The sequence below is a fragment of the Ornithodoros turicata genome, chromosome 1 (genome assembly GCF_037126465.1).
Source record: "Ornithodoros turicata isolate Travis chromosome 1, ASM3712646v1, whole genome shotgun sequence".
Classification (NCBI taxonomy): Eukaryota; Metazoa; Arthropoda; class Arachnida; order Ixodida; family Argasidae; genus Ornithodoros; species Ornithodoros turicata.
The window spans coordinates 202243950-202252380 of record NC_088201.1 but is presented as its reverse complement, the minus strand read 5'-3'; positions in this window follow the sequence as shown (position 1 = coordinate 202252380).

The window sequence follows — 8431 nt, the reverse complement described above, 5'->3', positions numbered from 1 at the left end:
CAGCAAAAAGACAGACTCACAAAGACTCCGCGCGTTCACCCTTACCTCGCCGCTCCGGTTGTAAGGAGGAGGAGAAGCATGACGCCACGTCACTGATGACGTTACGCAGACTGCGTGTTCTGGTTCGCTGGTCAATGGGGGTCAGTGCCCTGTTCCTTTGCCGCCGTAAACCAGTTTTGCCAGTTACGCCGGACAATTGGGGATAGAAGGAACGGCGAATCATGACCGAGCCAGGAGCAATGGTTTTTCAGAGCCCCGAACTGTTGAGTAGCAGATGACAGCTGAGTAGCTTACAGCATTTCTCTGAATCAATCAGCGAGCGCGGGCTCTGTAGCGTCAGCGCGTGGTCCAAGGCAGATCAGAGACTGGTACTGCTCTCCACTACCGTTGCGCACGGATGCTTTGTTTCTGCGTACTTTAAATTCAATTTCTGCGATGATTATGACTCTGTGGGCTGAATTACTTCTCATGGCGCATCTTTCTGGCCTGCTTAACAGTTTTATAGGATGAAAACAGGCCGTTAAATGACTTCTGGGCCACCTTAAGCTCGTAGGATGAACGTAACCTGTTTGCTGAAATACCACAGAGCTTCTTATACGACAACTGGGGCAAGTAAGCTGAGCGCGCCACATTCACAGGAAGTTTAGCACTGGTGCCATTCTCACTTCATCATCAGTGGCTAACAGTACGAGCCCAGGTCATCTACTCAGTGGAAACCTGTGTTTCCACGACGTCGGGGCGTCAGCTCGCCAGTTGCACGGCAAACGAAGGCGCAGCACAGCAAGAGTTGTGCCTCATTCCTGGCCGTCATAGCTTTTTATAAGTTTTCCTGCCACTGGTGTGACCTGCCAATGCCGAGTAATAAAAATGACGCATTAAAAACTTATGCAACTCCTGTGGCAGCACGACTCTGAATGGGGCGTCGCCATCATCCGCCTGGGGATTGCACCTGAACAGGATGTCATCCTCGCAAAGCAGATCGAAGCGTCGGTCAGTTGCTTCGCTGCCCACCGAGTCCTGCTCAGTTAACCATTGAGCCACCCGCTGTCAAAGGCCGTCAGCTCTCTGAGCATGCAGAAGCTGCCTGCACGATCCCTCAAAATGAAGATGCGTCTCGTGTCGCTAGTGCTGCTGCCAGGAGTTGGGAAGACGCGTCGGGGCTTTCCTCTCAGTGCTCACTTGAAAGGTACTGTACACTAAATCACACTAAACCACAGCCACTAGGACCAAGCGCTGAAGGTAGTGGTGGGTACATGCGCTACCTGCGGTGGCACAATACGTAGCGTGCGGTTGCAAGTGCAGAAGCAGGACCCTGGTCCGGGTCTTGAGGAGAAAGCTGAATGTTTGGAAGGTCTCCCATTTTCTTGGAGCTGGTAAGTCTTCAGGTCCGAGATGTACATTGGCCCAGTTTCTTCGCCCGTGTCACAACGGCGAAGCCTGTAAATGAGGCCGGAATAGTACGCAAACACCGAGGATATAGAGCAGATAGTGTTCCCCTACACGAGTCCTGACCGGTGGTAATGGGATGTCCCAGCGGGCAGATGTGCGTGGTCTCACGCTAGGACGGTGCCGGTAGAACCGAAGCCGGTGTTCTAGGTGCGTGGCGATCGATGTCGTCGTTGTCCACTTGCTGCCACATCACTCCCTCTTCAGACGCGGAGCGCTGCATGCGGTTCAGGTTCGCGTTCGTCAGGTTCGCAGAACGAGAGGACGTCGTGACCAGTGACGTACAACGCCACAGCTCAAGCATGTACAAGCGGCGCGTGAGCTCCGAAAGAAAAACGAAAAAACAAGGCGCGGAGCCTACTTCACATCACGAGAGCACCGTGTTGGCCGTCCGCGACTCCTTTCTCAGACTGTTTTTCGTGAATTCGATTGCAGAGCTATAACGCACCGTAAAGCGAAAATAATTGCCACAGCAACTCCTGTTGGACAGCTTGACACACGAGGCAGGGTTTTGTGCGATGCTAAATGCTACCTCATCCCTCCTTTAAGCGTTAAATTCAGGTTTACGGACCGTTGATCTCAGTTCAAATGTTAATCGGCATTGGTGAAACTGGATAGTCGTCAGCGTGTCGTGTGTTTTTTTTTTGTGTGTGAATCTGTTAGCGAGGTTTTCAACGCGCTCGATGTGCGACGTCTTCCATGACAGTACATGGTAGTACGTTTTCACATAGAGCTACACCAGAAATGTACTAAACAGTACTACTACATAGCACTACATTAGAAATGTACTACATAGTAGCACATTTCTGTAGGTTCCTGTACTTCCTTATTCTCAATGAAATTTTTGCAGCGTTGTTTATTAGAACTGACAGGCTGTTACTGACTACTAAATCACTAAATTGGGATGAGGGTGAGCTTACAAAAACCAGTTCGGCAAGCCTGTGTCGACCGTCTTAAGATATTGCAGAGAAGTGTATTGATCTGGAATGCGGAAACAGAAACCGCTATCCTGCATTCTATGCGGAAAATGATTCCTCTTCTGACTCCTGGACTTACGCTGAGAGCAAGATTCGAACGTTTGCAGTCAAAAGTTGGGGGTCAGCCTTGATGGAAGAGGCATAGAACTGGTGCATCGAGGCGGTGAATTCTTCCATTCTACAAGGAGTCGTATTACTGTCAAATTTATCGATTCGGAAATGAAGCAGACTATTTTAGGTAGTAGAGGAAAATTGAAAAATAAATCGTTCATCGTCCATGAAGGCTTTCCAAGCTGTCTTAGCTAGGTTTAGGTAAGGTTAGGTATTGCTAAGAACATTGGTCTCCCAAGTGGGCTTAAAGTTGATGAGTTGCAGTAGGCGGAAAACAATTCGTGTAATTGACGTGAAGCAAAACACTGTCGCCGGAGCCCGCATTGGCAAACGCAGCACGATGTCAGACCAGCATGATGTCATGACATTTTGATCTCAAATATAGGTAGTGTTTTCCCTAAACAGGACGATTCGATTTAACTGATTGATTGCAGTGCTCCTACTTGTGTCACATTGACGGAAACCTGGTTAACACAGATGTTGGGTACTATGAGCTCTCCTCCAAAGGTTTATATATGAATGTTTACAGGCCGGGGACAGATCGGCCGGAAGAGGCGGGGGCGTTCTTAGTGACATTTCAAACTCGATTTCTTCTTAGTTGCTAGGAGTCTGCGAGGCTATACGCTATACTGCCTGCAAGGAGAGGTGCACCGACCACGTGTTTATTGTATCGGCTACACAAGCGATCTACCAGAACTCTGTCTCACAATGGCAATAAACAGAAAAAAAAAATCTGATGTCGCATATGGCATCGCCTTTCGTTTCTGCCAAATGATGTAGTTAAATACTGGAACGTCGCGTTTGCAGTGCGGGTTTCCCTGGCCGCAAGCATCTCCCCATTGGCTCCCGCATTCTCCCTTCATTTGCTTTCCGCCTCGATCCGTTATTTTCATTTGTTTTTACGTTGATTCGTTATGCGGTCCAATGTACGATATGCGTGGAACGACGATGCTACTCTAATGATCGCACGTAACGTTTTCACGCAGGCTATTACAAACCCTGAAAATGGAGAATATTTGCTCCAGCAGTCAACGAAAACAAGCCTGATGGACTGTCCGAGAGGGATGGTACCCAAAAATGCAATTAAACCAAATGCAACCATCACAATAAAGTACAAGCGCGAGATCGTCAAATGGTAAGCGCGTAGACCAAAGCCATTTGTGTCCTACAAGGCTTATTTGTCCTGATCTTAACTGTACTTTGCTGGTTGTGACTCTTCAAGTCTTTTTTTTTGCTGTGTTCGTCAAGCTCAAGCTTTTTTATTTGCGATGCGGATTCTCTAACTGGCTACATGCTGTCTGTGTTGTCTATATTGGGATGCTATTGTGTCACTTGCAACTTCAGCAAGCATTTAGTCCGATCGACTTTGACATTAAATTCATGACGATATTGCAGCTGTGCACCTTCTCCTAACAAAGAAGTCTACTTGAGAGAGCTGAGAAAACCGCGGCTTGCTGGTGGAGATTCATAACATTGCAAAACCCCGAGCTTGAGCAAACACGAAGAAGAATGTCGCATCGTTCCTCCTCATGTTCCCTGAAGCTCGAGGTTGTCCTATGCAAAGAAGTCCACGTAAGAAAGCCATGATGTGCGGGGCAAACAATGCCGACAAAAAGTACTTTGAATGTGAAATTTAGTGTTTTTGTTTTTCATGTGCTGAGCTACCTATGCTGACTAACGCCATTCTGATTACTACATGGATCAAATCTCCGTTACTCAGAGAAACTTATACACTTGTAATTATGTTTAGTTATCAAACAAGGTCAACAGTAAAGTAAATAATTGTGGCAATTACAGAGGTTGCTTCCCATGTTGTTCACATGACACAGCCTTACCTCAAAGATATAAATTTCTTTGGGGAGAGGTTGGTTTCAGTTAGACGGGTTGTGAGGAGATAACATGCCATATACATAGGCTTGAAATATACAAAGAGGGAGCAAAGTACATATTATTGTACTGGTCTGCTTCGTGTGGGTCGGAAGAGTCTGGGATATAGTAACTAACTTACAAGTAACTTGTAACTGTGACTAATTACCTTTTCATTAACTGGTTACTTTCTTCAGTAACTAGTCAGAAGATCTGTTTTTCTGCAAATATAAATAGTCATTTACCAATTGTGGTTAAAGTAACTGTAAAATGTAACTATGATTAAATTATTCAGGTTGTGCCATCTTTTCCATGCGCCAATTCTGTAACAATTGCCTTGTCGTTCTTCGAAGCCCAACATTTTTTTTGCAAAATGTAACTGTAGAGTAACTACGCTACTTTGATGTGTTAACGGTTGCTGTCTAGTTTCATTTCAAAAAGAGTAAATGGAAGTGTGTGTAGAGTAAGTGTTACTATATTTATGAACTAATCGTAACCGTAACTTCGTTTTTTAAGGTAACTTACCATGACTCGGTCAGGAACCCTTGATAACGTCATCGGGATCAGATGCAGGGGTACTTACATGACAGGGAAAGTAGCATGCAACACTGTGTACATGATGGAAGTACCTTGCTGAGAACACAGAGGTGGATGATGAAAATTAGATGTTGTCACTTTCTCTATTCAGATTGGCCACGTTCACAATGTATTCATCTTTTGCAGTGTGCTTTGTACATCACTCAAAGAGTGTTGATGTCTTGAATAAACATAAAATCTGAATAATAAAAGTGCTGTTTTTGAATAGTTGAAGTTTTCAATTTTTATTTTTTTTCAGTGTCGATGTTATCTTTCAAGTATATTTCTCAGTTTTAATATGTTCTTTTACACTGTTTATTGTGAACTACACTGTCCATGCCTCCTATAGTTGCAGGCATTGGGATGGGCCTGCCTAAACAAAGGTGGTCAGAAGGATACCTGTGAAGAAGACAAATTATTTGGGATCATAAAGTCACTGACTGCATTTGAACCAATGTTCTCATTCATATTTGTCAAAATGGTGTTGATCTCCAGAGAATGTCATTTGGAGATAGCTATCTGGATGAGCTTTGATGCCAAAGTATGGATATTGAGAAGACATACCGCGGATGTATGCGATACTCAGGATGTTCACGACCTTTTTTGAACATCCCTGGGATATTCATGGTTTGCTATGCAGCGCAAACATCCTGTGCTGCAGGAAATCATGTGTCAAGTGTGTGTGTCTCACCCTGAGACGGCTCAAAGTGACTTCAAACGAACGATTTTCTAAACGGAAACTGGAACTGCCTATGCTACCGTTAATGATATATCACTTGTTCATTTTTAGAGAATCCCAGTCTCGCTGCCATCGGCTGCCATCTGCTGAACCTCGGCCCACAAACCCGGGGTGGTTCCGTATTCGACCCCGCCGTAACCCCGAAGAACACTGACACAGCAGTTGAACAAAAGAAACAAGGTTTATTGCCTTACATCACAGCTGCTGGCCGTCTGCCCGCTTCGTCGGTCCTCGCTTCTGTGACCGTCTGCCAGCGTGCTTGCCGCACGAATATCCTCTTTTCCCGAGCGCTCGCTCTTTTATCTCTTGCGCTATCTGCGCTATCGCGCGGAAGTTGCCGGGTTATCAGCGCCCCCCACACTCTCCCCCCCTTGAGGCAAATGTGCGGAAGTTCGGGGAGGTCGAGGATTATATCCTCAGGGTCCGGTAAGAAGGATGGCCGAGCGAGAACTTGGGGGGCCACCTGCCAAAGTAGGTTCACTGCAGCGACTATGTCCCGACGTGTAGGAGCGGAGGCCACGTTGTTAGCTGCTGCCCTCGGCTGTGCGGCTTGTTGGATACGATGCAGGTAAAGGGCTCCCGCATTATGGGTCGGAGGGTGGATCAGTGGAACACCGCAGAAGGGGCAGAGGGCGCTTCTTTCTTGTTCCGTGTACACCGCTGGAGGCTCGGTGGGGTGTCTGTTTGATCTGTTTGGGGATCTGGGTGACAGGGAAGGCCTCCGAGCAGGAGAGTTCCCAGGGAATCGCTGAGGTCGGTGCCGTTGTTGGGGTCAAGAACGGCTTCTCGCTGCAGGGAAAAAAAAAAAAAGAAAAACATCACCTTGGAGGTCTACGAGGGCGGAGGTTATAACGAGGAGACCCCGGTAACCCGCCCCGAACTGTCCCATTTTCAGCGGGTTGAGACTCCGTGTCGATGGGGCCGTGGAAGGGTTGGGATTGCGACGAACTTGTGCCGGAGTCCTCTTGCCCTTCATCTTGCTCCAAGATGCGATCGATGAACTCCTTGAGGTCTGTGATGTGAACTGGGCCGGACTCCTCGCTTGTACTGCAACGTTCAAGTCTATAAGTTACGGGTGTAAGTTGCGCACTTACCCGGTAAGGGCCGTCCCATCGGTCCGCGAGAGAAGCTGCGAAGCCCTTCGCCGCGTCGCTAAGTGGATGCGTCCGCCTCAGGACTAAGTCTCATACGCGGTATGTTACCTGGCGTGGACCCTTGTTGTATTGGGATGCTTGCTCCAGTCGTGCGACCTCAAGATTCTCACGTGCACAGCGAACTGCAGTTGAGAGACGGTTGCGAATGTCTTCCGCATATCGTGCATACGGGCGACGGGGTTGTTCCCTCAGTGTTCGTAGCGTGTTTTCGAGTGGGAATACTATTTCCCGTCCAAAACTCAAATAGGCAGGGGTGAACCCAGTAGACCTATTTTCCGTCGTACGAGTGGCGAAGCCAATCTCCGTTAGACGCACGTCCCAATCCTTATGCCTGCTGGTAAGCGTTACCATCATCATTTTGATATTCCTATTGACCCGCTCAGTTATGTTTGCCTGAGGGTGATAAGGGGACGTCTTCTTATGTCGAATACTCAATGCCGAGCATGTGTCGACAAACACCTTACTTGTAAAGTACGAGGCGTTATCCGTGATAAGCTGGTCAGGGAATCCAAACCGCGAAAAGACATCCAGCAGTCGATCCCAGATCCGAGCTGACACCAATTTCCGCAGGGGATAGAGCTCAACCCACTTCGTGAAGTGATCTGTAATGACTAACAGGTATTGGTTACCACGGGGACTTCTGGGGTATGGCCCCATTACGTCACATGCGACTATCTGCCAAGGCCCTTGACTGACAATCGGTTGCAGCAATCCTGGCGGCTGTCCGCCCCTAGGTTTCGACTTCTGACACACTGGACAGCTGCGAGTAAGCCGCAAAACATCCTGTCTCATGCCTGGCCACGTCGCGATACGACATAACTTAGAATAAGTCTTGCTGCCGCTACCGTGACCTGCCAAAGCAGAGTCATGGAAATATCTGAGGAATAACTTACGTAGCTTTCGTGGTACTACGATCCTGAAAGGGTTGCCGCCGATCTCCTCGTCGTCCGCCTGGGGGATGTACCTCACCAGAAGACCATCCTCGCTCAGCTGATAGGAGTCGAACCTCTCTTCAGCGTCTCCGGCGTCCGCTGGGCCCGTTGTCTCCAGCCACCTTACTACACGCTGACAGAGTCCGTCCGTCCGTCCTCTGGGCTTCCACGATGTCCTTCCGGCTCACGATGTGTCCCCACGCCTGCTCTCTGTCCGTTCCGGCTTGTCCAACCGCGGCTACGAGCTCCTGCGTGGTAACGACGTCTTCCAGGGGCAGAGGTGCTCGAGACAGCGCATCTGCCACTTTGTTAGAGGTCCCCCTCCGATATTCGATCGAGAAGTCGTACCGTTGCAACGTCAGACTCCAACGTACAAGTCTTCCGTCGGTATTTTTCAATCTACTCAGCCAGGTGAGTGCCTGATGGTCAGTCTGGATTGCAAATTTCGCACCATCCAGATACATGTCAAACTTATTCAGTGCGAACATGATAGCCAGGCACTCTTTCTCTCGGTGTAATTTCGTTCAGGTGATGTCAGCGTGCGGCTTGCAAATGCCACTGGCCGAAGTTCACCTTCGTGCTGTTGTAACAACACTGCGCCCAGTCCATAAACGCTCGCGTCTGTCTCCA